The following is a 25,194-nucleotide window of genomic DNA, read 5'->3' as shown; positions in this document are numbered from 1 at the left end:
TGTGTGTCATGTACCACTGAGAAAAAAAGTATATTTGTTACTTTCCCCACTCACTTTTCTCCAGAGGTTTATCATATCTAGCTTTTCTAAAATTCTATTCACCTCCTTTACTCCTTTTTTGTTTATTTTGTTATTGGATTTATCTAGTTTGAGGGGTTAAAGTTGAGGTCCCCTACTAATATAGTTTTGCTGTCTATTTCCTCCTGTAGTTCATTTAACTTCTCCTTTAGAAATTTGGATCCTATACTATTGGTGGAAATATGTTTAATGCTGATATTACTTCATTGTATGTGGTACTTTTTAGCAAGATGTAGTTTCCTTGCTTATCTGTTTTTATTAGATCTACTTTTCCTTTTATTTTGTTTGAGATCATGGTTGCTACCCCCTGATTTTTCTTTTTACTTCAGCTGATTCTGTTCCAGCCTTTTTACTTTTACTTTGTCTGTGTCTCTTTCCTTCAAATGTGTTTCTTGTAAACAACATATTGTAGGATTCTGGTTTTTAATCCACCCTGCTATCTGCCTCCATTTTGTGGGAGAGTTCAACCCATTCACATTCACAGCTATGATTACTGTGTATTTCCCTCCATCCTATTTTCCCTCCTGTTCATACATTTTTTTTCTCTCTCTCTTTTCAAACTGTCCCTCCTCACCAATGTTTCTTTTCTAAGAATTGCCTTCCTCAATGTTCACTCCCTTATATCAGCTCCCATTTTTGTAATCCCCCTCCCCTCCTAGTTCCATGTAGGGTTAGATAGAATTCTATGTCCATCTGAGTGTGTATGTTATTACATCTTTGAACTAAATCCAATGAGATTGAAGTTCAAACTATGTTCACCCTCTTTCCCTTCTTTCCCTCCACTCTAATAAGTCATTGTACCTCTTCATGTGATATAATTTGCCCCATTCTGCATCTTCATTCCCTCTTCTCCCATTTCAATCCTTTCTCACTCCTTAATTTTTTTCTATTGTTCTATCAAAGTCAACTTATATCCACACCTTCTATGTATACTCCTTCTAACTGCCCTAATAGATACAGTTCTTGAGAGTTACACATATACTCTTCTTGTGTAGTGATACAAACAGTTTAACCTTAGCGAATAACTTATGTTTTTTTCCCTTTCTTGTTTACCTCTTTATGCTTCTTTTGAGTCTTGTATTAGAAAATCAAATTTTTATCAGGAATGTTTGAATGTCCGCTATTTCATTGAATGTTCATTCCCCCGCTTCCAGAAAGAATATGCTCAGTTTTTCTGGGTAGTTGATTCTTGGTTGGAATCCAAGCTTCTTTGTCTTCTAGAATATCATATTCTAAGCCTTCCAGTCCTTTAATGTAGAAGCTGATAAATCCTGTGTAATCCTGTCTGTGAGTCTGCAATATTTGAATTGATTCTTTCTGGCTGCTTGCAAGATTTTCTCCATGACATGAGAGTTCTGGAATTTGGCTATAATATTCCTGGGAGTTTTCATTTTAGGATCTCTTTCAGGAGGTGATCAGTGCATTCTTTCAATTTCTATTTTATCCTCTGATTCTAGGATATCAGGACAGTTTTCCTTGATAATTTCTTGAAAGATACTCTCCAGGCTCTCTCTCTCTCTCTCTCTCTCTCTCTCTCTCTCTCTCTCTCTCTCTCTCTCTCTCTCTCTCCCTCTCCCTCTCCCTCTCCTTCTCTCCCTCCCTCTCCCTCTCAATCATGACTTTCAGGTAGTCCATTAATTCTTAGATCACCTCTCTAGGATCTATTTTCCAGGTTACTTTTTTCCAAAGAGGTATTTTACATTTTCTTCTCCTTTTTATCCTTTTGATTTCATTTGATTAATTCTTGGTATCTCATAGTCATTAGTTTCCACTTGCCCAATCTAATTTTTAAGAAGTTATTTTCTTCAGTTAGTTTTTGTACCTCCCTTTTCATTTGGTCAATTCTACTTCATAAGGAGTTGTTTTCTTCACTGAATTTTTATACAACTTTTTTTCCATTTTTTTGCTTCTCTTTCCAAGCTGTTCACTCTTTTTTCATGATTCTATTGTATAATTCTCTTTTCTTTTCCAACTATTCTTCTATTTCTTTTATTTGATTTTTGAAATCCTTTTTCAGCCCTTCTAGGAGGACATTTTGGGCCTGAAACCAATTCCTTGAGGTTTTTCATGTAGGTGTTTTGACATTTTTATCCTCTTCTGATTTTAGATTTTGACCTTCCCTGTTGCCATAGTACCTTTTTATGGACAGGCATTTTATTGGCTCATTTCCAGCCTATTTTGTGACCTTAAAAGTTGAGCCTTGCTCGTTGGGTACAAGAGGCACTTTCCCAATCTTTTTGCAGCAAGGGTAAGGGGCCAATTTGCTGTGCTCAAGCCTCTGGGGCTGGCAACTCTACTGTTGCATGGGGGGATTTAGGGTTGGCAGATTGTCTGCTGATATTTGGGGCTAGAGGCCTCACAGCTGTGCTCTGGCCTGCTGAGCTTATACCTAGAAGCCTAGGTTGCTGATCTGTGCTGGAGCTAGGGGCCTCTCACTGGCTTGCCCAAATACCACTTGCCCTGGGCTGCACTGCCCTTTTACCCAAGCTACACAGACCTTTCTTGAAGTCCTTCTAAGATATCTTGAGTTGGAAAATTGTTTTACTCCATCCTTTTGTGGGTTATGTTACTCCAGAACTGATTTTGATCCTTGATTTAAACTTGTTTTAAGGAAAGTTTGGGAGAACTTGTGCAACTTCCTTCTTTTTCTTCACCATCTTGGCTCTTCCTCTAAATGGATATTGTTGACTCTGCTAAGGAAAGGGACTCAGCTTTTATTCCTATACTTTCCTTTTTATATAAAAGGATGGTATAGTTTTTCAAAAACTTTATGTGTCATGAATTAGCACAAAAGACCCTCCCAATAAGACTATGGATAAAGGAAGGATATTTATCGGTACCACTATCATTTAATAGAGTAACAGAAATGCTAAGTATAGCAATTAGACAAAAAGTAAAAAATAGGTAAATAGAAAACAAGATTGTCACTTTTTTTTACAGTTGATGTGACATTTTAGGGAACCCAAGAGTCAACTAAAATAGTAAAATAAATAAACAAAATCCAGTAAAGTAGCAGGATATAAACAAAACCCCACAAAATAGTCAACCTTCCTGTATATTAACAACAAAATTGAGCAGAGATGGAACAAGTAATTCCATTCAAAACAACCATAGAATTCATAAAAGATGTGGAAGTCTGCCTACAAAGTGATATTCAGGAATTATATGAATACAACCACAAAACTTGATTAAAGAAAAAAAAAAGGGTGACTTAAATAATTTTAGACAAAGCAATTAGCACCTGGGATTTCATTGTTATAGGGGATCCTCAAGGAGAAAGCTACTCCTAGGTCTGGCACCTTCTCTGTAGCTTAGACTCTTAGTGAGTTGCCTAAGGCACTGAGAGTCTCAGTGACTTCCTCAAGGTCACACAGCCAATATGGGTCAGAGGAAGTATTTGAACCTGGTTAGGTCTTCTGAGCTTTAAACCTGGCTCTTTATTCATCAAGCCATATGATTTCTCATGAACCAAGTTTGTCTAATAAAAATGACATCACTACATTAAAATAAGTTGCAGATTTAGTACCATACCAATCAAACTATCAAAGTTCTACTGAAATTCATCTAGGGGTACACCTGATCAAAAATCTCTAGGGAAATCATGGAAAAAATAGGAAGGAAGTGGGGTAGCCATATCAGATTTCAAATGATTTTACAAAGCAAAAATTATCAAAAGAATTTGATATTAGTTTAAAAAAAAAAGAAAAGGTGATCAGTGCGACAGATTAAATATATGAGATGCAAAAGTCACTGAATGTAATGGCATTGGATTTGAGAAACCCAAGAATAACAAGTACTGGGATGGGGTATAGATATATAAAAACATATCATGGTGCTTTTAAAATTGGAAAGCAACATGGAAGAAATTAAGCTTGAACTAATAGCTCATACCATATAAAACAATAAACTTCAAATGTTGTGTCCCAGATAGAAAGGTCAGATCATTAAGAAATTAGAGGAACAAAGAAGGTACTTTTCCTGCTGTAGCTGGGGAAGAATTTTTTTTTAACCAAACAGCTGTTGGGTTTACAAGTGATAGCTTTGATTATACAAAATTGAAAAACTTTTGTAGAAACAAGATCAAAGAGGTCAGAATTAAACAAAATGGTGAACTTGGCAAGAGTGGAATGGTAGGGGTGGAGAGGGAATCTATGCAGTAAATTTTTTTTATAAAGATCTAGTACCCAACATACATAGACAATTGAGACAAATATATAAGAACAAACACCCTTCCTCAATAAATAAATGGTCAAAGGAAATGAACAAAAGAAAAGAAATACAAGCTACTCTGTAAGACTCCAAATTCTAGTGCAGGAGTCAAACTGCCTTAGTAGTAATCATTGGTTTGGTTCAACCACCTTAATAACCATACTAATTCCCTTTGTCATAGCACTTTCACATTTCTAAAGAACTGGCCTCAAAACAAAAAGTCATTAGTGCAAATAACTATTTTCCTATTTTCAAATATGAACAAACAGGGCCTTTAAGAAGGGAAATGATTTACTCAAGGACATGTTCAAGGTGAAGGAGATGGAGAAAGCAATGGCTTCATGGAACAATGAATATTAAAACAAAGTGAAAAGAATTAAAACCAGAGGAAACGTAAGGCACATATTATCAAAAACTACTGACTTGTAATTGGAAAGAGAGTGAAAGTAAATGGTGACTAGTAAATGAGGTCCAGCCTTGGTCCCAAGAAAGATACACTGTCAGGTCACCTATTAGAGGATAACTGTGAGGTTTCAGCCCTGGCTTGCTTTAAGGGTTATGCTGTCCTTGACAAGAATAGAGAAGTTCAAAAGAGGCATGTGGTTGAGGGAAAAGTCATGACTTCTCTTGTGAATGTGTAGCACTTGAGACGCCTTTAGGATATCCATTTCAAAATGGCAGGGATCCATTTCTCCTTTCCTTTTGTAAGGAAGTAGAGGGAAAGTTCTCCATATACAGCTAGCCTCAGTGAACAAATATTAGAGTGCCCCTTATATGTGCCATGAGAAGAAAGCACATATTTTTTTTTGAAACCAATTATATTAGAATATATTTATCAGAATTTTAAAAAACAAGTTCACAGATCTCAGGGTAAGAATGTCTAGTATAAACAAATAATTTGTTCAGTTATTGTCACGTTTGACTCTGCATGACCCCCTGGAAGTTGTCCATGGGATTTTCTTGGCAAAGATCTTGGAGTGGTTTGCCATTTCCTTCTTCAGTGTGTCCCTGTTCTATAGATGAGGAACTGAGGCAAATAGGGATTAAGTGACTTGCCCAGGGTCACACATCTAGTGTCTAAGAAGGAAAGCACATATTTTTAGAGTAAGAGCAGCTCAAGGGAGGCTGGGCTTCTCCAGGTTCACTTTGCATTTGACTAAAGGGCTTATTTCAATTATGCTTAGGGACATATGTATAATAATAACAAGAATAAGCATTTATATAGCATTTTACACTTTATAAATAAAAGCTCATCTAGCAACTACTGAAGAAGGCTTGAACCACATTTCACCAGGACTGAACAGCAGGTTGCTAAAGAGGATATTATCAGCACCACTGCTGGGGCATCTGGCCCTGGGCAGAAGAACAGAAACCCTGATGAGAGCAGGCCCACACCCTCCTAGCCAGCTTACCTCTATTTCCCCTTATAGCTGGAATCAGCAGAAATAAGTTCCATCACTTTGGCCTTGGTAATGCTGCTGGTTTTCAGAACCACCAAGGAAACCTGGTGTAATCATCTTAAAGGAATGGGGAGGTAGTGTCCCCAAAACTCCCACTCCCACCCCCACTTCACTTCTTCACTCTGAGCTGGTTTCCCTTCTGGGAGGCCCAGGTCTTACTGGGGCACAATGTCTCATCTAGAACAGAAGGAATATCTATTTCTCCTTGATTACAAGCTGGCTAGTACCTTGGGATCTGTTGGAATTCACAGAATCATAAAAATACACCTATTTTTGTCAATAAAATCAATATATTTTCAACATTAATCAACGGATCAATAAACATTTATTAAGTTCCTACTGTGCGACAGGGACTGTGTTAAGTGCTGAAAATACAAAAAGAGGCAAGAAAAACTCACTGCCCTCAAAGTGCTCACAATCTAACGGAGGAGAGGAAGAAGAAAAGGAAGAAGAAGAGGTGTGTGTATGTGTGTGTGTGTGTGTGTGTGTGTGTGTGTGTGTGTGTGTGTGTGTGTGTATGTGGAGAGAGAGAGAGAGAGAGAAGCTGAACCAGAGACAAATTCATATAGAAGCTAGCTGTAGAACAATATGTGTAAAAAGACATAGAGACCAACTCTGGCTACAAGAATTGAGCCAGGAGAAAGAACAGTCATGCCATCCATCATTTCATTCCAGGTCTCAATGATCACCTCCTAAGCCAGGTGCACAGAAGTCTGTCCAGGGTCCTGAAACCTTGAGTTGTTTTTTTTTTTTTTAAAATTATTTATTTATTTTTAGCTTTCAACAATCAATTCCATAAGACATTGAGTTCCAAATTTTCTCCCCATCTCTCCCCTCCCCCATCCCAAGACAGCATACAATTTGATATAGGCTCTACATATGCATTCATATTAAAGCTATTTTCACATTAGTCTTGTAAAGAAGAATTAGAACTAATGGGAGAAATCATGAGAAGAAGAAACAAACAAAAAAAGAGAAAGAGAATAGAAAATATGCTTTGATCTGAATTCAGACTGCCTAGTTCTTCTTTCTCTGGATGTGGATAGCATTTTCCATCATGAGTCTTTTGGAGTTCTCTTAGATCCTTTCATTGCTAAGAAGAGCTAAGTCTATCAAAATCAGTCATCTCACAATGTGGCTGTTACTGTATGTAACATTCTCCGGTTCTGCTCACTTCACTATGAAATCTTGAAGTTTTTGAGAGCATATCTGAATATTAAGGAATATTCAGCAATTCACAAGTGCTTTCAGGATTATAATTCATCTACTGGAAGGTCAGAAACTTGTGTGCAGGCTTGACGAGCTGTTTGAGTGGAAGCCTATCAGAGAGGAGAACATGAAGTCACATGGCCAATAGATGGCATGACCAGAAGTTCAAACCTGGAACAGTATAAAGGGGTTGCATGTTGGTCTGAACAAATTTTAGTCTTCCTGTAGCACTCCCCAAGGAGCTACCTGTTCATTCATGGGGAACGAATGTAAAAATTTAATAAAAAAATTTCCTGATTTCACAAGTATTATTCATTAAGGTGAGCATGTTTCTCACAATTGGTGGCTTGTTGGGCTCTTTTCTCACAATAAGTAGGTAGAAATAATAGGCATAGATATAAATATAGGTAAAAATAATATAAAAAAAAGAGATTGTTTGTTCTTTAAAGGTTTGAACAAATTCACTAGTAGAACTCATTAAAGGCATGTCTGATGTTTCCTTCTAAGATCAGTATATTTAGGTTATCTATTACCTGTTTTGTCAGTTTGGCTATTTTATATTTTTGGAGATATCTATCCATTTTATTTAAGCTATCAAATACCTTCACATAACACTATACATTATATAGTATGAATATTTTATTTTTACTTTCATTGCGATCACCCCTTTAGTGGTTCAGTAATTAGAATTTTTATTTTTTTAATTTTTTTAGATATTTGAAACACAACTTTATTATGATCTAAATAAAAAAGGAATGGGAATGACAGTAAAAAACAAGATTCACTACTGAATATTGTTATGGGACTGCAGAAGTCTTATATTTGAAACTCAAGGGGACATAATTGTGGTCCAAAACAGCTAAATACACAGGTCCAAAATATGAATTATACATTTTTTAAACTGCCACATTCACTCAGAAGCCCATTCATTTCCATCAGCATCCCAAAGATTAAGCACATATTCTGCTCAGCTATATAATAAAGTGGCAAACACACTACACCACTGACATCACAGGACAGTTGCCTATAAAACTAGATCTCTGATGGTCATCATCTTCATCAGGGAGCCCAGTTGTCTGAGCAATCTGTAAATCCTGCTCATACTGTGTGGCCAGTGCTGGATCCATGCCAACCTCTGGATGTACAAGAGCAGGCATGGCAACACACTCCAAATTAGGGTCTCCAATAAGTTTTCTAGTAAGCTAAAGGAAGGGCTTCTCAAAGTTGTAGTTACTTTTGGCTGAGATGTCATAATACTGGAGATTCTTCTTCCTATGATTTTGCCTTGACTTTTCTGTCCTTAATATCCACTTTGTTGTCCAACAACACTATATGGATATTTTCACATACTCATATCAGATCTCTATGCCAGTTAGGTACATTCTTGTAAGTAACTCTTGATGTTACATCAAACATTATAATGGCACACTGAGCTTGGATGTATTAACCATCTCTCAGACCACTAAATTTCTCTTGGCCAGCTGTATCCCATACACTGAATTTAATAGGACCTCTGTTAGTATGGAACATGAGAGAATGGACCTCAACACCCAGGGTGGTTACATACTTTTCAAATTCACCAGTCAAGTGATGTTTAACAAATGTGGTTTTCCCAGTACCTCCATCTCCAAATAATACAAGTTTGAACTGCACTTGGGGTTCTCCTTGGGCAGCCATTGCGATAGTTCTTCCAGAAGCATCTTTGTCTCCACCTGACTCTAGAACTTTTATTTTCTTAATATATTAATAGTGGCTTGGTCTTTAGAGATGATTCATCTCATACATCAGCTCCACAGAGGTACTGAATTGTTGGTCTTTTCCAAAACCAATTCCTGGTTTCCTTTATCACTTCCATTCCTTTCAATTATTTTCATCTTGTGAATTCCTGCCTTGATCTGGACAGTTTTCTGCCTTTCTAAAGTGTGTGGGGTTATTTTTCATTATAAGTTCTTTAAATGCAACTCACTAAGTTTCTGATAGCCCAGTTTTTTTTTCTAAAGGGAGACTCAAATACACACAATGAACTTAATGCAAAGTCAGAAGTAGAACCCAGTAGCTTCCCAAACTACTGCTATAATTCTTAGATCCCACTACTCTCCCACTTGTTCCATAAGTAAGAAGAAGCTGACGTTATCAGTTTACCTTTAGCCAATTATTAAATGTTACCAGAAACTCAGATTTTTTTTTTGTGCAGGAAAAGTATTATAATGTTGTTCCCTACTTAAAAACTACACATGGACCTGACATATTTGGGGAAGACTAGATAAGCAGAGGCAAGATCCCCCTTTTAGCAGGCTTCTTCCTTTAATTGAGAGACAATGCCAAAAGGTTAACTTTAGTAAGTGTCTCATGCATTGTAGGTGCTGAATGTTTGTTGAACGGAACAGAATAGAACTGAACAGAACTTCCTTCTTTAAGCTGCCAGGAAATTTGCTTTTGTGATTTAATATTTTTGTCCTTGAAGGCTGAGACTCAAAAGAGACTTCTAAAGAAGATGGATACTTAAGATTTAAAATTTTTTTCTGAAAAAGCATTTAACTAATAAAAATTTATAGTCTCCATCATAAGTATAATATGCAGAGTGAAAACTTTGCTGTGGGGTGGTGGAAAAAAAGGGAAGAGAGAAAGTGAAGTGTTACTGAGTGACATATCCTGAAAGACGGAAAAATATACAAACTATGAAGTTGTTAAAATGTTCGCAACTCAGTTTCTAATTTTTTCAGATAAGCTTCTCTATTTAAAAGTAATTAGATCAACTCAGGAGAAGTCGGTTACATGCCTGCTCTAATCTTGTACTTTCATTAGACTTCCCTTTCTCCTAGGATAGTCTAATTCGTATTACATTGTAATTATTTGTCCACGTCTTACCTGTTCTAGCAGCTAGATCCTAAGTTCTTTCAGAGCAAAGGCTGACAGACTATCTCCTGTGATCTTTGTATGCCTAGGGGCTTAGCACAGTGCCTCACCACAACAGATACTTAAAAAAATGATTTCTGTGGAATTGTATTGGAATTGAAGAGTTATAGACAGATAGAATCAGAGACACACTGTCACTTTTTTCCTATGGGTGTTATGCCACATTCCAATTTCTCAAGCCTCCTGAGATGGTTCTCAACATAATTCTGAGGTAAAGTTTATGAGTATTACAATGTTCATTGCCTGAATGAAGAAATAGAGGCCCAGAGAAGGGAAATATTCTGCCTGGAAAGAATGTTGATTTCAGGATGGCCATTCGGTAAGGTTAGGTCACAGGGATAGTAGATGCTTTATTGAACATCTCAGCACTCACCCTCCTAACCTCCAGAAACCATACTTTTGAGTACTTAATCCTTGCAGTTTTGGAATCCTTCCCCCCACTCATCACCTCCTGGTGCCCTCCTTGGTGAGTAAGCACAAATCCACTTAGACTACTCTATCTAGTCAGCCCCACACCAAGCCATGCTTATCCTCCTCTCTACCTGCAAATTCCACTCATTTACTGTGTCACAGAGGAACAACCTCTGTGACTTCAATCAATCAATAAACATTTATTAATCACCTACTATATACCAGGCATTGTCCTAAGCACTGGGATGACAGGCAACAAGCATGGCCTCCTCCCCAGGTCTTTCCTTAACATCTTTTTCCTTCTATGTCTTGATTGAATTAATATCTAATATATTTCATTGTCACTGAAGGTGCAGAGTGGGGACAGTCTAGAAGCAGGGGTCGGGAACCTGTGGCCTTGAGACCACATGTGGTTTTTTAGGTCCTCAAGTGTAGTCTTTGGACTGAGTCCAACATTTGCAGAACAAATTCTTTTATTAAAGGAATTTGTTCTATGAAGTTTGGATTCAGCCCAAAGGTGGAACTTTAGGACCTAGAGAGGTCACATGTGGCTCTGAGGCTGCAGGTTCCCCACCCCTGGCTCGGAGTATAACCTAAGCAATCTCTGCAATTCTGGGGCTCTTCAATTCAGGAATGGCCCCAGAGAGAAAATAACATATTTTCAATGCCCACCTCCTACCCTCTTACTTATGAAGTGACTGTGCAGAAGCTCTGTCTGCTGCTAATTGAAGGGAAATGTGACAAGGTTTCTACAGCAGGGGGAAAGTCAGCATAGGCCTCAGTCAGCTATGCAGACATCAGATGATGTGTCCTTCCCTTCTGGGAATATGGAGGCTGGGCAGGGGGAGAAGGGCTTTAAGGATTAATGTGCTTCTCCAGTGTGAATTCATTGGAATTTCACTGTATCCTAATTATTTTTTCTTTGTCCTGTGGGAATGGGGGCCGGGGGTGCAAGATGGCAAAGTCTTTGGAGCAGAATAGGGTCCCAATAATGGGCTCTAGGTTGCACCCCCACCCTTCAAGAGTGAGGCCCTGCTGAAGAAGAATTGTGTTATTGAAAGCTGTATCAGAGGGGCCCTATCTCTGGTTGTCATGGTGACTTGTCTGTTACCAAGGAAATCTTATCTTCAGTTTGGGTCTGATGCTAGTCCCTTATTAGGCTGGTATTATGATGAGCTATAAGCCAAGAGGAGAAGGGGGCATTCTTTTCCCCTTTGCTCTGAGCAGATAACTGGGCACAGAATTAAATCCTTAGGCAATACAATCTAATAGATGACAAACATATCCAAAAATCTTATATTTCATACCCATATGCATATTATAAATATATATATAATATATATATATACATATATACACATGTAGAGACAGAGAGAAAGAGAGACAGATAGAGAATAAAAGCTAACTGCAGAAAAGTATGTAAAAGAAGGTATGCAAACCAGCTGTGGCTACAAAAATTGAGTCAGGAGAAGGAACATTCAAGACATCATTTCATGCAAGGATTCAATGATACCCTCCTACCCATGTGCCCATAAGTCTGTCCCTGGGCTAAATATATGTCTGAAATCTTGAATTTCCCAAGGAAATCTCCAAGATTAAGAAATTCTCTGCAGATCACGTGCTTTAAGGATTAAAAAGAACCTTTCATGTGCCCCCTTTGACCTTCACAAGACCCTTGTAAGATCTTTTACCCTAATTCCAAAGGGGAAACTGCAAGTCTTATGATGCCCATTGCCCAGATGAAGGAAAAGAGGCTCCAAGAAGGGATATGACCTGCCTGGAAAGGGAATGGGTTTGTGGATGGTCATGGGGGTAGGGTTAAGTCACACAACTAGTAAGTTCTTCACTTACAAGCACAAATTCACCTGGCCCACTGTATTTAGCTAGCCCCATGCCAAACTATGCTTCCCTTTCTCTCCAGGCAGACAACTAGGCCATGGCCTTCCTATCTTCTCTGGGAATATATCAGACAAACTTTAGGTCATTTCCCCTGAAATCCTTACATACTTTTCTGCCTCCTAAGAAATCAGAGGAAATGCTAAAGTTGTGGGCTACCTTTATTGTTTTGTTTATTGTCTAGAATTGAGGAAGTGGTGTAGAAATGTTAATAAAGAAGATTAAACTTAAGCATGTTTGACAGTTTTTTTTTTTTCCCTGAAAGCCAGTTGATAAAATTTACCAGCACACCTCAGAAGTCACTTCATCTTTCCACTTTCTGAACTGTAAAACGGGCTAAGGATAAGTGCCCTACTTCCCTTCAAAGGCTGTCTGAGACAAGTGGTTCACTTTAAGGCTAGTAAAGCCTCCTCTATGCACAACACTGGGTGTGGATGAAATCAACCAATCAATCTCCCCACGCTCTACAGCCCAGTCTTACCTCCATTAGGTAAAAATTCATTTAAATTCAATGAGAAACCCACAAGTGTGAACGAGATGTGAACCAGAGCTGGGCATCACATTTGGCATTTTTACTGTGTGACCGGAAGTACATGCAGATTAGTTGACAGATTTGAGAAACCCAGAAGTGGTTTGGGATCAGGACATCTCAGTTTCTAGCAGTTCATTGGTAGAAGCCTCCAGCCAAGTCCTTCAGCAGGAATCACCTGGCGAGAGGGTAAGGAGGTGCATCCTCTCAGTATCCTCTCCTCTCAAGTCAAGTAGGACCATGTACATTCTATAGGACCAGAGGATTTGGACTTTTCATCAATATCCTAGCAGTGTCCCAACAGGCAGCAGTGAGAGTCTGCATCAGGAGGAGAGGGCACATTCCACACCAAGAGGCTGGGCAGAAAAGCTACACCCTAAGTAAGGAGAATACCTTGAGGATCCAGCGGAAGGACTTCAAGGAACTGGCTATCTACTGTCGAGCCCGCTTTCTCTTAGACTTTGTGTGGACTAGAGAGTGACTCTGGGGGTTGGAGTTGGTTTTGTGCCAATTCTACCATCGCATTAACTACACCTTTCTGAACATTAAGAAGGTCAGGTTAGTTAAATGATATCAACTGATGTTCATGGGGAAAACACACTAGTGGAAGTTCATGACTCAGGACATTGGCCCAAGCCCTTAGGTTTATATCCTTATATCTAGGGAGATATAAGGAGATGTCCCCTGGGACTTGCCTTGCCCCAGTGTGGGTGAGAGTGGGACTAACAGCTTCAGGTCTAGGCTAGTCATGCATAACTCACTTGGCTCTAATAACCTCCTTGGGATGTATTATTATCTCTATTTGAAAGCTGAGGAAACTGAGGCTCAGAAAATTCCAGTGACATATCCCTGGTTCCCTAGCTGGTTCATGTCAGGATGGGATTTGAACTCATGTTTCCTCAGACCTCATGTCCACATCCATCACTCTTTCAAATACAGCATACCATTTCTTTTCTAAAAAAGTAATTTTTATATCAGACATTGTAGACTATTCTCCTACTTAATTCAACTGTCACAATAACTTTGTAAATTTGACCAGACACGTTGGCCCACCTCCCATGTAATCCTTGCTGCAGGGGAGATCACTGGCTGGTGGGTCACTTTGGTTCAAGAGTTCTGAATTCCAAGGAGATGCATCAAATTAGTGTCTGAACATGGCCTAACATTTTTAAAAAAATATAATTGTATGGATAACTTTTTTATGAACAAAATTTCTCCCAATATCTCTTCTTCTCCCTCCATGGGAGACATCCCATATAACATTTTTAAAAAATTAAAACAAATGAAAATTTCACAATATTCATCAATAACTCCAAAATACCTGATAATACATGCATTGTACCACAATAATGGACCTGCTACCGCTGCAGAAGATTGGGAGAGTGTCTTCTTGTGCCCTTTCTTTGAAATCATTACAGGATTATACAATTTTACAACATTCACTCTTGAGTGTCTTTTAGTTATTCTTTCCATTTGTTATTGGAATCTTTTTGTGCCATTTTGTTTGTTGTGTTCACTTCAGGCTTCATCTGATGTTGTAAATATTTCCACATTTCTATGTATTTATCAACTTCACTCTTTGTGTCCACACAGCAATATTCCATGACATACATGTCTCATAATTTCTCTAGCCATTACAAAATTGGTGGGGAATGATTTGGTTTTGCTATTATCAATATTTCAGTGCATATTGGGAATTCTCACCAGTAACTCCCTTGTGTTTTCATATATATGTATATATATACATATATGCACACACATGTATACACACATGTACATAAACACACACATGTGGGTGCACATATATACATATTCTTGTACATTTGGCAGTTCTCTATATATTTTAGAAATGAGGACTTAGTCACAGACACTAGTGGCAAAAATTCTTTCCCAGTTTCCTGCTTTCCTCCTAATCTTGGTTGCATTGGGTTTGTTTGTGCAAAAACTTCAATTCAATGTAACCAAAATTATCCATTTTGAACTTCATAATGTTCTCTGTCTCTTGTTTGGTCATAAATTTCTCCATTCTTCATAAATCGGACCTGCAATATCCTCTTTGGACACTAGATGCCAAGAAAGACAACACTATTTTTTTCAAAGTCAATTCTTTGTTCAATAAGCCTTTCTTAAGCAATTAGGAAGGGCCAGACATTATTCTGGTTGCTAGGGTTACAAAGACAAAATGACAAAGGCCTGCGCTGAAGGAATTTTAATCATATTGGCAGAAAGAGCTGTGACTGATGCCAGTTCTTTCAGAATAACAAATAACATCTGTGCAGAAGCTGATTGAATTCTACAATGGCTATGTTGAATAACCAGATCTCAGATATTTCTGAAAATTTAGCAATTGGCTCTCGGAAGCCTGAGCCAGCCAGTTTGAACCGGCTTTGGCAAGCCACTATCTGTCATACTTTTATTTTTATTACACAAAGTACCTTCCAGGTTGAGATCAGCTTATGCAACCAGGCTGCTTTTTCCTCAGACTTGAGGTTTTACTCTTAAAATTCTTCCAAGAACAATGAAAGTGAAAATCTTTCTAAACTTTCTTTTAAAAAATAAATTTGACATTCTCTGAAAGTCTATTTGGGTTTGGGAAATCTTAAATTTTATAACCTGTTCTCTTTGGAAATCCGGTAACTGTGGATTGCTAAGATTGTACACTCTGTTATTTAAACATTTCTTATTATTGACTTGCCCAATTGTTGGTGCTTCTGCAGTCTGTTACAAATGACCTAGAGAGCATCCAAAGTAATGGGTTCAGTGTTCCTTTTTTAGGTCCCCCTCCTTCCTGAGGGGTCGGTTCTCTGCTGAATGCCTTTGTCTACTGGTTTATTTCAGTTTTCTCTTGGCCTGAGCCATCTCTGAGGAGGAGCTAAATGATATCACTTCCTGCCTTTTCAGAGGGCAGTAGTTAACCAAGGGCTGCTGGAACCCTCCATCACAGCATATTTTCTCACGTAGTGGAGTTGGGATAAAGTCACTTTATGAAATCCTCTCAGCTCACAAGAAAAGTCATGGCACTGGGCTTAGAAGTCTGACAGTGACCTAAATTCAAGTTCAGTCACTGATTATAATCAGGTGTGTGACTGAGCTATTCACTGAACCTCTCTTTACTTAAGTTCCCTTTTGTATAAAAATGATGATTATAGGAGCACCTAGCTCACAGTGTTGTTTTAGGGTTAAAATGTGATTCTATTTGTCAAGGATTTTGACAAGTTGTTGAGTCATTTCAGTCATGTCTGATGCTTCATGAACCCATTTGGAGTTTTCTTGGCAAAGGTACTGGAGTGCTTTGCCATTTCTTTCTCCAGCTCATTTAACAGATGAGGAAACTGAGACAAAAGGGTTAAATGACTTGACCAGGGTCACACCAGTGTCTGAGTCCAAATTGGAACTCTGGTCTTCCTGACTCCAAACTTGGTCCTCTATCCAGTGGACTACCTAGCTGCCAACAATATTAAATTACTTTGTAATTGTTGGTTATCATCTACAATCTGAGGATCTTTCTATCTCTGACAATCTGGAGACATCAGGACACTCCTAGTTCTCACCTACTTTGCAGTAAGGACTCTCTTATGGCTGATATCCCTGCTTCCCAATGCCTTTCTAGATCCACCATTCTCTATTGTAGCTCCAACCACCTACAGTCTATCTTTGGAAATCTCTAAAAGTCTGATCATTCTGTGCTCTAAGGGCTCACCCCTGACTAACAGTTTCAGTCTTGATTTATTTTTGTCCTTCTGTTTCAATTCTCTGCATGTCTGTTAGCAAGTGTTATTAAAATAAAAAAGGTGGTCCCTTCAACTTTGGGAGTTATAGTAATATTTTGAAAAAATATATTCACTCCATTTATTACCAAAAATGGGGATATTAATACCAGATTTGTTTGATCAAATCTCTATATGGAATTATTTTGTTCATTCTCATTTTTAAAGAACCATTGCAGGTACTTTCTATTCATTTTTTCCTTTAAGCTTCATGGTCAAAGACTTGAGTTTTAATTCAGAACATCAAAATGGTGTTGATTTCAATACTCATAAATAAAAGCTGTTTATCAAATCATGAGTATATTTTGTAATTTATTTTTCTTAAATGATTATCTGTCATTGGCTTAATCCACCAGATACAGAAAAAAATACATTTCAAAAAACAGTTCTCTGATTTTGTGTGCGACAGTGTAAGCATATATGTGTGTACATGTGTGTGTGCTGAAATAAAGTCTGCTCATGATAAAATAATTATATTTAATCCGATGTTTGCTTTAAAAATTATGCTATCATTCATTGGGATAATTAACAGAAAAATGTAAATTTGTGAAAAAAAGCAGAATGGATGTGTTTTGTATTTTCTGATTTTGTATGACCCCTGCCAGCTCTAAGGACAGAGATATCTAAGGACAGGATTTTAATCCCTGGCCCTAGGGTCAAAAAAGTCTGCATTTGGGTAACACACCTTAGACTTGACTTGTTTGTATTACATCTCCACCTGGACACATAGGTCCTTGCAGGTCTTGGGCCCATGAAAGGCCAGCACAGGCTCCCCTCCTAGGACAGTGACCAGTTTACGTAGGTGCTTTTGGTCAGTAAGTAGCACCTGGAATGCCTCCCTCTCTGGTTTCTGGCTGGAGCACTCAGCAGCCCCAAACTAGCTGGATGGCAGGCAGGGCTGGCTGTAGGACTGACTCCTTTCTTTTCTCATCTCTACAGCACACAGGCAGCTCTGGACTGGCTGGACCCCAGGACAATCACTGCCTGGATATCTGGCTCCTGTCTTCTCTGATCTCTGGCTAGAGTACTATGGGATGTTTAAAAGCAATGGAGAAAGTAATGGACCAATGGTCAAGACTCAGGATGGAACAGCAAGTTAGCTCCTGGATCCCTCCAAGCTACTGCCTCCTTGACTCTCCTGAACAGCCTGGTTGGATTAGCAGGGGCACCTAGTACAGGCACGCCTCTTATGGAAGAATGAAATTAAGGAGCCTGCCTAACAACCCAGGGCCTGCAACTATTCTAGGAGAAAGGGCAGGAAAGATTGGACCCCAAGTCATGACTAATTCCTTAATAAACTGTAATGTAACGTGGATTTTAATGTCAGAAATCTCCACTCCCACTTTTCTTCCCCTATCTAAAACATCAGTTACCCTACTATCTACAAATTAGAAGGGGTGGTTAACAATAATGTGAAAAATGCTGGAGGGGATGTGGAAAAAATAGGTACACACAAGCATTGTTGGTGGAGTTGTGAACTGGTCCATCCATTCTGGAGAGCAATTAGGAACTATTTGCAAAGGGATATAAAACTGCATACCCTTTGACTCAGCATTACCACTACTAGGTCTGTATTCCAAAGAGATTAAAGAAAAGGGGAAAATACCTCCATGTACAAAAATATTAATGGAAGCTCTTTTTGTGGAGGCAAAACATCTGAAATTGAGGGATGGCCATCAATGGAGAAATGGCTGAACAAGTCATGGTATATTATTATGATGGAATACTATTTTGCTATAAGTAATGGCAAACAAATGCTTTCAGAAAGACCTGTGAAGACTTACATGAATTGATGCAAAGTGGACATTGTATACAGTTATAGCAATATTGTAAGAATGATCAATTGTGAAAAACTTAACTGCTTTGATGGATACAATGATCCACAGTAATTTCAGAGGATGCAGGATGAAAAATTCTATCCACATTCAGAGAGAAAATTGATGAACTCTGAGTGCAGATTGAAGCATATTTTTTTATTTTATTTTCCTTGACTTTTTTATAACATGTCTCATATGGAAATCTATTTTGCATCGCTTTGCATGTCTAAATGGTATAATATTTCTTGCTTTCTCAGTGACTGGGAGAGAAGCCTGAGGAAGGGAGAGAATTTGGAACTGAAAGTTAAAAAAAAATCAATGTTAAAAATCAATTAAAAAGTTTTATTCCCAGCGTGTCTAATTTGGTTATGTTGTGATCTTTTGTACCTAGGTCATATATCAATTTGGAGTTTATCATGGTGTTCAGTGTGAGGTATTAGTCCAAACATAATTTCTGACAGACTAGTGTCCAATTTTCCCATTACGCTTTGTCAAATACTGAGTCCCTTCCCCAGTAACTGGGCTCAGGGGTGGGGAACCTAAGGCCCTCTGACTGAATCCAAACTTCACAGAACAAACGTCCTCAATAAAAGGATTTGTTCTGTAAAACCTGGACTCAGTCAAAAGGCTGCACCCAAGGACCAAGAAGGCCACATGTGTCCTTAAGGCAGCAGGTTCCCCACCCCGAACCAGGGTCTTTAAGTTTATCAATTACTTCGCTACCAGTTACTTTCTGCTATGTATTACATAGCTGATCTGTTTCACTGACCAACCTGTCAATTGTTCAACCAGTTCCAAGTCATTTTAATTTAATTTAATGATTACTACTTTGTAGCACAATACTGATGGACCCCCTTCCTTGCCACATTCTTTTCATTATTAGTCTTGAGGGTTTTGATCTTTTGTTCCATCATATGAAATTGGTTATTATTTTTCTTGCTCTATACAACATATATTTTTTGTGCTTTGATTGATATAGCACAGAATAAGGAATCAATTTGGATAGTATTGCTTTTTTATTATTATATTGGATCGACCTGCCCATTAGCACTTAAAGTTTCTCCCATTGTTCAAGATTCTTTATTTCCGCAAAGAGAGATTCATACTTGGATTCATAGAGTTTCTGGTTGCATCTTGGAAGCTGCATTTCCAAATATTTTATACCTCCTAGAATTGGTTTGAATGCAATTTCTCTTTTTAGGTCTTCCTACTGGGTTTTGTTGGTAACATACAGGGATGCTGATGAATTAGGTGAATTTATTTTATATCTCATAACTCTGCTAAATTTGTTTATTGTTTCAATAATTTTTTTGACTGTTCAATATTTTTTTGACTGTTCAGGGTAAGTAAACCATGGTCAGTTTTCCTAAAAGGACTATGAGATGCTGAGAAATAGGTACAATCTTTGCTGTTCCATTTAGAAAGTTATTATAAATCTTTTAGTTTTAAATTCTCCACTGATTTCTTCAGTTTTGTATTATCCATTTTGCCTACTTTTTGTTAGTGAGGATATTGAAGTCTCCTGTCACTACTGTGTTACCATCTATGTGATTTTGTAGCTCAGTTAACGTTTGCTTTGTGAATTTGTATGCAAAGGTATTTGAAGCAAATAATTTTATTACTGATATTAGTTTGTCTATGGCTCCTTTCAATATAATATAGTATCCTTATTTATTCTTTTAAAATTTTGAATGTTTTAGCTTTGTAAAACAGCATGATTGCAACTTCAGCTTTTTTGGATTCACTTGATGCAAATTAAATGTTTTCCCATCCAAACAGTTCATTTTGTGTGTCTTCTTTTTTTAAAATGTGTTTCTTGTAAGTCAGATTGTAGGTTTTTATTTTCTTATGCAATCTGTCCTTTTTCGTTGTTGTTTTATTGGATTATTTAATCCATTCACATTTAAAGCTATAAAAGTTACACTTATATATTTTTTTTTTACCATTTTCCTATGATTTTTTTTTAAGCTGAGAATTTATTCCCTCTTCTTTTGTAAACACAGTCCTATGTTTTGTCAGTTACTTTAACTTAATATTTTTAAAAGTTCTGTCCCATTGGCAATCTTCCACTCACCCCATCTCCCATTTGTTACCCCTTTCCTTGTTTTTTTATTATAAATTAAATTTTCCTTCCTGTTTTTAATCTAATTAAATTCTTCCCCTATTTTTCTCCTCTTAGTCAATTTAATTCCCCTTTTCTCTCTTTCCCTTCAACTAGTCCTTTTCATTAGTTTTTTAAAAAATAAATACATTATTTTGAATGCCTTTTCAGAAAGGACTTCTCTCACTTTCTTATCCATTCTCTCTAGGTTAATTCTCCATTCTCTGCTCCTTGAACCTTATAATTATCTAGTCCAGGGGTGGGAAACCTGTGGTCTGAAAGCCACATGTGGCCTTCTAGGTCCTTGGGTGAGGCCTTTTGACTGAGTTCAAGTTTTACAGAACAAATCCTGTTATTAAGGGGATTTGTTCTGGGAAGTTGGGATTCAGTCAAAGGGTAGCACTTCAGAACCTAGAGGGCCATATGTGGCCTTGAGGCTACCGGTTTCCTACCCCTGATCTAGTTTCTGTCTATTCTCTGCATTCCTCATGGAATGAAAATTTTTGAGGTATCCAATCTGGGTTCTCCCCTCAAGGCAGTTTTTGCCTTTGCCTTGTAGAGCTTGCTCTGGGAATTCTCCTTTCCCTATTTGTTTCACTCTCAGAGCAATACCAATTTCTGCAGGTGACAGAGAAGCCAGTGTTCTACTCAAAGAAAAATTCTTTGTTTGGGCTTTCACCCTAATTAATGAGGCAAAGTTTATTAAAAGTTCATCTAGGGAGTAATATGTTGACTAGCTGATCTCTAAGACACCAACCAGGGATTCAAGATAACATTTTAACAAAATAAAGACATTTCAGATAAGTTCACATCAGTAAAAGGGGATGGGACATCACATCTCAGCTCTTCCGCAATTGGGAGGACATGCAAGGTAACAGGTAGTAGGTGACATGCTATGTAAGGATAGCAGGTCACAATACAAAAGCTGCAATCTGGGTGATTCCTCATCCAATAGTGATTGACAAGCAGAACTGGGAACAATGGATCACTGAGTCAGCATAACTTCTAATAATTCCTCCATTTGGTGCTAACCATATATATGGTACAGTACCACAACTGGTTTCATCTCACTCCTTTATTCTCAGCTGCATCATTCCACTCTCTGCTGATCATGCCACATGAGTTTGAGCAAATATCTGTGGCTATAAGCTAGGGGACTTAAGCTTACAATAGGAAACAAATGTACTGTGGCCATGAATATCAAAAATCATACTCCCATGTTTCCATCAACGTCATAAAGTTGAATAAACTTAGGTGCAGAGTCATAATCTGATGTATCCCTTAAGGAGACAAACCTTGTTAAATAAACTCTATATGCCAACTAAGCCAGGTTAAACCATTGAGAGGGCTCATCATTTACATATCAGCAAGGTCACCAAGAAAACTCAGTAAATATAAATACCATGAAACAAAAGACCAAAATAATACAATAGTGACCATCAGTGTTAAATGACATCAATTCTCCTTGTAACCCACCCCCTCAGTGCTCAGTTACTCAGCACATTTCATCCTGAGTCCCAGATGTCCCATGTACTTATCTGTCCCAGAAGTCTTCCCTTGGACATTCAGGAATAGGTCTCATTCCCAGGGCAGCTCTGAAGAGGCCTCTTTCCAGTGGATTTGCTTCTCTGGTTCCAAGGCACTTGCAGAGATTTTTGGGTAATTCTACTCAAATCTTTCAGTAACCAGGCTCAATACAATTGAGTATAACCTCTTAAATGTGTTTTTTTCAGTAACTAATTCAATCCCGCTCAAAGTTTATGATTCTGGTCCTATTGACAATAGAACTATGAGAACATCAAATTAGGAACCCATGATTCACCTGAAACTTCAGAAATGTTCATTTTTTTTTACAGACCACTTGCTGTTTCTAGCTTTCAGTTCTTTACAATTATCACTGTAATTTTTTTGGTAAAGTTCTGAACCAAATTTTTAGAATACTATTATAACATGTTTAAGACCTATATATATAAATCGTCTGATCTTGTTGTTTTCTCAAAATCTTCCATGCCTATGATTCCCCTGCAGGAGTAAGAGAGTTTGATGATCTTATCCTACACATGAATACATAGCTGCCAACATTCATTGTAAGCAGATGCATTTTATCCCTACGTTCAACAGTTATATAAATGAATTTGCTTAAAAGATAATCATTTAGCACTGCAATGACAAACTTCAACTCTTTGCCTACCTTGATAACAGAGATATTCTATGAGAGGAAGGAGGGACATAAGTCTAACAGTGTCAAAACTAGTCCTCCAAGCATAAGCCTAAGGGTACAGAATGACTCAAAAAAAAAGGCATACCAGGATAAGGCATCCTTAGCTCTGTTTGATTTCAGGTAAGTCATAGTCAAGTTTTAAAACAGCTAGAACCAGAAAATTCCACCCTATTCACAGGGTATCATAACCATGACCATAACCATAACTAGTCAAGTTCAGGATTAATGAGATGGAAACATACATGTTCAAAAAGGAATAGCACCATGGAGAAAGTGAATCAAGAGAATTCTCCTTTAGGCCATGCCCAAGTCTTTCCTTTAACCTTTTCCAGACCCAGATATCCATTTGTAGCAGTTCCCAGACTGCACTCCATTTGAGAAGCACATTGCTTCCCCCTTGAATGGTGAACTACTGGTCTCATGAAACAATACAAATAATCATACCTGAAATCCAAATTTAGGACATCAGATTACAGTGTCATGAGATTTTACTTCAAATATTAATTAATTAGCTAATCACAGCTTAGATCTAGATACAGCTCTTCTTATTGCTCTCATGGTGTTGCAATAATAAAAAGTTTACCAGGTCTCTAAATATTTACTCAACATCCTTTCCTTTTTTTTCCCCCTTTTCGTCTGCTCCTTGAATTTCAATTCATCCTGATATAAAAATCAATTAGAAATCAAGAAAATAATTACATTCTGGAATTTCACAGAGACATATATGAGTTCACTCAAAAACCCAGAAAAATACTAGTCAATTGCTGTCAACCTCCAGACTAACAGATATCCATCTCTTAAGATGTTCTATATTCACCCCTTAAGGCAAAAATAAAGCTTCAAGATTGGAGTTTGTTGAGACCAAGTTGGTTAAAGATGTAACTTCAATATATACTATTCTGGGTATAATTCCACAATCTTCACAAATGATACTTTAGATGAAACTCACTCTTTATTATAAGCAGGTTTGAAAATTTCTCCCCTATTTTTGCAAGGAGTAGAAGAGGGGAATCCCATTTTCTCAGAAAACCAGTTCATTGTTGAGGAATTTCACAACACCAGCAAGTTCTTTTACAGGGCTGATAAGATTATATGAGCTTGACCAAGCAGATGGTCTCAGGGATACCTTGGAAGATGACAAAAAAGGAGATTTTTACAAGGTCTTGTCTTTGTACCTTTACCCATACGGTAAGTATTTTTCAATTTTCCCTTTCAAAATATACCCAAATAAATAGCTGATAGGTTTTTACATTATGAAAATAAACCTGAGTGACTTAATAATTTCACAGCAACCAGAGCAAAAGGAATTTTCAGCATGTCCCTTGCAATAGCTTTCCAACATCCATAAGAAAAAAAAATTTAGAAAGATCACAATAAGATAAACAATATTATGGATTTTGAAAACATAACAATTTGGAGGTACATTTTTCTGGATGCCAAATGAGATCAAGGTTAAGTGAAGACCCTTCAGACATGAATTTCCCAAAACTCCCACTCTTCCTGCCAAAGTTAAAATAACTATCTCCCTTAGACAAATAAAATGTTCCAGGATGGAGAACCACCAAAGTTCTGGTCATGTGACCTGGTGTACCCTTCCCCTTCACCACTGACACATCAGCATTCTTCCCTTAGGTTCCATATTTGGCAACAAAAACCCTCATTGGTGAGCAAGGATCATTTCTGAGTTCTTTGTCTCTGGGGTAGATTCCCATGCTTAGACAGTACACCTGGATTCCCAGCCAATGGAAAGAGAGGCTAGTGGGCTTCTGCATTAGGGACTATATAATGCTGTACTCTGCTCCACTCAGGTGCACTCCCTTGCTGATACCACCCATGGTCTCGTGCGAAGTGCCCCTTCTCATGAGATTTGAATAAATTCCTTTTTGCCTTCCACCTTGAGAAGTCTCTGAGTTTAATCTGAGTAAGGATCACTGTATCTTACACACAAATAACATCAATTTATTTGAATGGGTCTCTGAATCCTTTTACACAGAAATATCTCCATTTTATGACTTTTAGCATTTTCCACTGATCATATCTAAAACCTGGTATCAAGTCCACAGGCATGGAACAATTACATTTAATTAAAGAAATTATCATATTAACAAGTTAACATTTACATAGTGGTTGCCATGTCATGCACTGTGTTGATCACTTTCCAATCATGTAATCCTTATAACAATCCTGAGAGGTGGGTGCCATTATTTCATGTTCTCCCTTACACATGGGGTAACTGGGGTAAACAGGGGTGAAGCCACACAATCAATATTTTTCTGAGATGGGACTTTTTGATTGATGTTTTCCTGAGTCATGCATTTTTTAGGATTTTTTTTCTTGCCATAACACCAAATAACAAATGCATTTTTGCATCAAGTTCTCATTTACCAGAATTATTCTGCAAGGGGAACACATTTCACTATAAATGAGACCATAATATGATTATCTGGATTTATAATCACTAATGGTAATATGTAAATATCAATTTATCCAAGGATCATTTATGACTAACCCTTAAAGATTTAAAGCATCAGTCTTGTATTTTCTCCTCTCTTTTAGGATCCATGAGATTTTTCTGAAACA

At 37.7% G+C, this 25,194-nt stretch overlaps 1 pseudogene; it reads right to left on the bottom strand.

Moving 5' to 3' along the window:
* Nucleotides 1-1,723: 1,723 nt before the first annotated feature.
* Nucleotides 1,724-23,458, bottom strand: LOC140515716 (GTP-binding nuclear protein Ran-like; annotated as a pseudogene).
* Nucleotides 23,459-25,194: the final 1,736 nt, after the last annotated feature.

The sequence above is a fragment of the Notamacropus eugenii genome, chromosome X (assembly GCF_028372415.1).
Source record: "Notamacropus eugenii isolate mMacEug1 chromosome X, mMacEug1.pri_v2, whole genome shotgun sequence".
NCBI lineage: Eukaryota > Metazoa > Chordata > Mammalia > Diprotodontia > Macropodidae > Notamacropus > Notamacropus eugenii.
The sequence above is the reverse complement of the archived record's forward strand: the minus strand, read 5'-3'. Positions and strand labels throughout refer to the sequence as shown.